Below are 6,467 nucleotides of genomic sequence, written 5' to 3'. Positions count from 1 at the left end.
CCTCGTCTGCCTTATATGAGCATAGCCTGCTTGCAGAGAGCACGTCATACATTGCGAACGTATATAAAGGTATGCCGAAAACGCGGATGCATAAAAGGCTATAAAAAATCCGTATAAAAAAATTAATATAAGAAGCACGTCCATACGAGAAAATCTCTAAAATCAGGCCCAAAAGAACACGAACAATCATTCAGTATATGAGAATTAATTAATTTTTTATTATATAGAATTATGAAATTATTATGTTGTGCACAGAGAGAATTTTCTCTTCGAATTTACCCTGAAAATCATGGTAATCGAAGGACAATATAGTACTGGAAGAATTTTATAAGAGTTTCTTCTCTCTGATTAATATCTACCACAATAAGATATAAAATGTTCAATTAATTTTATGTACATATTAATATTTTTTATTGTGGTAAATATTAATCAGAGAAACTCATAAAATTCTTCTAATATTACATTGTTCCACGGTTGTCATGATTTTCAGGATAAATTTTAAGAGAAACTTCTCTCTGGAGAATTATTAATTTTTCTCTAATTTCCCTTTTAGATACTCTTTTCTATAAAATTCTGTACAAGATAAATTTTTTTTATCATTTATTAATCAAATATCGCCTCTATACTGATATTCGCTGACACTTGTTCGTGATTGTATTTAAATCTGTTTATTTGATCTCTACTTAAAGGGGCGAGCACCAATATATCTTCAATGTATCTTACGTCGCGTGTATAGCGTAAATATAACCGCGGGATATTACCGAGCAATGAACCCGTTAAATGACGGAGCGAAACCGCAACGACATTACAACGGAATATCGGAATAGGCTAGAGATATAGGATCTCTTTCTCTCTTTCTTTCTTTCTTCTCATGTTCGATATTGTAGATTCTCCACGAGCGAAAGTTCAAATGCAACATATTAAGCAGATCTGCAAATAAATATCGCACGAGCGATATATATAGCACTAGAAATAATTTTTTTCGGTTTTTTATCGACATCCTCCGAAGGACAGGATCCGCAAAGACCCTGATGAGAGCAAGTGGAAGCCGATGAAAGAGAGGAAAAGGCACGCGCGCTCGTATCGCGAGCATAAAGCTGCGTCCTCACTGGAGCAACGAGTTTCTTAAAAAAATTGCTAGTTGTTACCGAAAGTTTCTTAAAATTCTTTAGTGTTTCTGTTGCTAGCAACAAAAATTGCTGCTTGCTGCGTGTTTCCATTCGAAGCGATAAAGATAAAAAAAATTAGCAACACGCGTCAACAAATGTTCCTTCAGAGGGTGGGACCTTGAATTTTCAGTGACACAGTCACGGTTAAAACACGAATAGGAACAAAACCCAAATGTTTCTGTAATTATGTCGCTTCGGTATGGAAGTACAAAATGTCGCAAGTTGACATGTCGCAGCAAGAAAAAGTTGCTCGTTGTTGCTCCAGTGAGGACATAGCTTTAACGCAGACTTTACTTTACGGAGGCCGGCTCGGCGGCATTCTTGCGCCAAGTCGCATAACGGGTCCACATAGTCGATCTCGGCCCACTACTACTCCCGGGGTCCTGCGAGGTGGGCTCCCGCGATCAACCTTGAAGGGGACCTCCTCATCTCTGAGACCCGCCGCGGTTAATCGAGTCGCGCGTTCCGCGTGGATTACAAAAAGCGTATTATCGTGTTGACTTTTGATCCCATACTTATAAATTTTCTCCGTACGTGTGACACTACACGTCGTACACAATCATGTGTTTTTTTTTCGTCATATAGCAGAGTCGTAGGTCGTTCGATCGTTACCCTCGGAAGGGCGTTGGCTATACTATGACAAATTATGCATACGATAGATGAAAGACAAGCGAGGACGATTAAGGTAATGAGAAATCGAGGATCGATTTCAAAGCAAGGTAGGCGGAAGAGTGTCGGAGAATAAACACGTCGCTTCCTGAAGCGACGTAGAGGATTTTTACGATGAAATGTGAATAAATTTTATTATGGTCATAAAATACAGAAATACTTATAAAAAAAAAAAAGAACGTTCTTTTTTTCGATTAATTGCAAATTGATTAAAATTCTCATTTCAATCGAAGAATAAGAAGAATGCAGAAGGGAGGACCTTCGATCGGCCCTTAAAAGGCTGTGCGAGCCGCGAACTACGTGGGTTAACGCGAGATAACGATACGAGAGTGTTCGCACGGATGTCGCGAGCTCTTACCGAGAGCAAGTTGCGAGTTTCCGCGCACCAGCGGAGGCGTAATTTACGTGGATATACGAACATGCACCTTGTTCGATTACAATGCAATCGCCGCCAACGGCAAGCAGCATGGGTAGACGGACTCACATCTATTCTTACCCCGAGCTACTAGTAGACAAGTGTGTATATATGTTCGAATGAAAGGTGACTCTAAAATATGAGACAGCAGTCTGATAATATTAATAATAGTGTGATAATATAATATTGAAATGTAACAAAAGATATTTAGTGCGCTAAATAAAAATTAATATTTTTTATAGATATATCATATACAGTACCTATTTATTTAAATAAGTGCGAAAAATTTTAAGAGATGAATATCCTTTATATTAATGAAAAATATCCATCAAGTTTCAATTTTGGAATTTGTTTGAAATTTAGGGAAAAAAATAACTTAATTTTTACCTCCCTCTTTATAAAAGTGTAACTCCTCAGGAAGAGATAAAAAAAAGTATATATGTTTACATAAGAAACCCCCCTTAATTTTCGACAAAGAATCTCCTAAAATTGTTTAAACTTATTTAGATATATTCTGTATAAAAAATCTATCCGTAAGTAATATTTATAGATACTTTATTTTTAAGCATATAAAAATAAATTCTATTCTTCATTCATACTTTTCTATCTATCACAATTTATGTAATTGGGGAGATTCCTTATAGAATCGCTTTCACTGCCAAAACTGACGAGATTTTTATCTCATAATGAAAAGTGAATTCTACCTGCCGCCGTTACCAAGAATGGAAAACTCGTTTAGACCGGCCGAATTTAGTTTCGAGAGAAAGGGACCGGTTCGTGTGTATATTATTCGGGCCCAAAATCGAACGGGCCCCACCTGTATTTGCCTAGGCGAGTCCGCCCACAAAATCGAATCGCACCTCTCGAAATGTTTACGGTTCGATCCGCGAATTTGTCTCGACAAATTAACCGTATAAGGACATTTGATAGTCGCGCGAACATCTTTAAGCTGATGTTGTCTTTGACTAGAGTATCATTTACGAGGGGACGATGAGTTCACGTTCGTAAGCAAAGGGGAGCCAGTCGAGAAAACAACCGAGAATGATTTCATCTCGTCGTACACAATCGCTCGCGAGAGTCATTTGCGATAATTTGCATTCAACTTAAAACGTCGCGGCGCGATGAAAAAATGAGTTGGTTGCAGATTGAATAACAAGTAGAAAGGAAAAGCGAATCGCTTAAAATATCGGCGAGAAAGAGAATGCGGTTTAGCGATGAGTAATTCCATTGTAAAAGATGAATAATACTGATAATAATTCAGCAAACTATTTCTCCATATTAAGATTCGAACGAATTTAAAGAGAGACAACTGCACTTAATGAAAATAATTATGCGATCGAAATAAATTCATTATTTTTTAATATTTTCGTATAAAAAAATTTATCACCGATCAATTTTATTTTAACCTTTCTCTTACTGTTAAATATTATATAAAATAAGCAATGTATATCTCCAATCGACGTTTTACGTATCACTGTAAAATTAATTAATTAATTATTTTTTATTACGTCAAATATCTTGAGTAACAACTTTAGCCGCACAAATCGAGATTTTATTTCATATACTCCGGGTTTCGTGTCGAGTAAATTTTCTGCGTAAATTAACGGCAATTAAACCCCCGAGCAGCGCCAATTCGAGTAAAAGTTTCGCGATCTAACCAAATTAAGAAGTCGTGACGACACGCGTGTGTGAGTAAACGTGCATTAAATGTGCTTCTCGTGCTGTCTCGACCAGTTTTGTTGCAGTCTCGCTCTCGACATCTATTACATAATCAGTATCGGATAAAAACTACTTTCTTCTGTCATCCGCTATCTTTCCTTAATATAATGATTGATCTCGTCGGTGGGGTGTTGAGAAAATTCTAAAACGGTGTAACAGCGCATCTCTTTTGAACTAAAGCGACGAAAACAAAAAGGAAACATCGCATATTTTATTTAAAATTGTCCCGACGATGACTAAGTGTTCCTCTCGTGTTATCTCGCGTTATATGAGCATCATTTCGCGCTCATTTGCGTCGCTCATCATTAACAGCGTAGGCAAATTACCTGTGTTTTTTATTTCACGCGGTATCTGGCATCTCGTATTTATCCGGTTTATGCGGTATCGATAATAACAGATAAACACGCAGCACTTAACTGATAGTCGATATATCATATGACACTGTTGTTGATCATTCATTAGTAAGAATATATGTTGCGTGTTTAATTCTTAAAAACGCTACTCAATCTTCCGGTGATTTTTTTCTAAATTATAACTGAAACAAATTTTGAATAAAATGTCTATAAAAATAAAGTATAAAAAAAATTATCAAAAATATAGTTTTGATGTGCAAATTTTTTGAAAAATCTTTTATTTTCACCATAGTTTATTCTAAAAAATAATCTATATAAACATCATATACAAAATTTAAAACTCTACATCATGACGTTGATGTCAATGAAACATTCGATACTGATAACATATAGATATATCGAACACGCATGAGCGATAATGATAAACAAACGAAAAAATATCATGGTAGGAGACAGAAAAGGTGTATGCCACTCATTGATATCAACATATCGATCGTGAGGGAGAGAAAAAGAAAGAGAGGGAAAAAAAGGGGGAAGAATGTTGGAACTGCCGCTATTACGAAGCGTATGACTCAAACAGACGCCTGGCGTTGCTACACTGAACACTTGGAATACAAATTATTTCGATAGCATAATATATGTACCTTAACAAATATCAATGGTGTCGAAAACTAAATTAGAGATTAAAATCAATGAAAAATATTTCGATAAATTTGACTTTTTGAACCGCAAACACAGAAATTATACTTTGCATCAATCACATTTTCCGTCACAATTATAATAAACATTTAATCAACTTGGAAATAATTTTTCAAAAATTTCAATTCCTCGCGATAAGAAAAAAAATTGATGTCGCGAGCTCTCTTCGTAAACGTAGATTACGATCAAAATCCTTTGCGCCGTTGCAAAACAACGTGACTCAAATATCATAAACGACCACAAGCCGTGTTTATCACGACTGATAACGCGATGACGTGCGACGCGATCGATTCGCTCTAGAAAAAAAAAAAAAAAAAATAGCGCGCGAGGATCCTGCATCGTCATTACTGTCATACTCTACGAGGCCTCTAGGTATACCTATTAGACTAGAATAATGTCACTGACACCCGCGAATAACGACCGAACAACACCAGGCTGAAAAGGATCGAGCGCTTGCTCTCCGGCGCACAGTTCACTAACTCCTGGACACACGCGCGACACACGGCGACGACCGGGGGCGCTTCGAAACGTGGCACTGCGAATTCCTCCGTCCCGAAGAACGTACGTATGTATATATGTATATATATCGCCGCGCGTTGACGAAGTCGCCGAGTATCCGGAGCGGAGTCGCGAGCCAGGTGCTGGAGCGACAAGGAAAAGCGTACGCGATAGATGAGGACAGGAGATAAGAAGGAGAGGAGAAATAGAGTCAGGCGCAAGGACGGAGGCGGCAGCGAGATGACGAGAGAAGAGGCGCACAGGAACAGTAGGGGAGCGAAAGAGAGAGGGACAGACAGGCTGCGGAATAGAGAAGGAAGGAAAGAGAAGAGGAAAAGACAGACAGAGAGAGAAGAGAGCGCACCGAGAGAGAATTGGAGAGGACGCGGTATGTCGCTCCGCCGTGCAGGCCACGTCGCCTCGGAACGCAGACTGCCGACGCCTGGACAACTGCCGCCCACCCGGCGGGCCAGGTCTCCCCTGACAGGGGAAGAGAGAGATAGAGAGAGAGATCCAAGAAACGGGCCTGAACGCACCCCACCTCTTCGTCGTATATCTGTATGAACCTCGCGCCGACGACCGTCCTCGCTGCTCCCTCTTTGCCGACCCATCGGCTGTGGTTCCACGATCACGATCCTGCTTGCTCACTCCTGGCGAAGGAGCCGATAAAGAGAGGTGGGAGAACGCGAGGCGGCGAAATATGAAAGAGGAGAATGGAGAACAGAGGTAGGGTGAGAAACGTGCTCTCGCGACGCCGAGGAGAATAGCTACACGCTGAAGGAGGCAGTAAGGCAGGTCGCGGATCGGCAGGGGTTATATGCGGAAGTCGCGGCTTCACGTTCTTTCTTCCTCCAGGTCGGGATGTTATTTATTTTTGCCCTAGCAAGGGAGGGAGAACAATCGCGACTAATTTTGATATAATCGTCAAAATTAAAGATTTTTAAA

The sequence above is a fragment of the Nylanderia fulva genome, unplaced genomic scaffold (assembly GCF_048542155.1).
Source record: "Nylanderia fulva isolate GAGA-0341 unplaced genomic scaffold, ASM4854215v1 Scaffold27, whole genome shotgun sequence".
NCBI lineage: Eukaryota > Metazoa > Arthropoda > Insecta > Hymenoptera > Formicidae > Nylanderia > Nylanderia fulva.
This window is presented reverse-complemented; position numbering follows the sequence as displayed.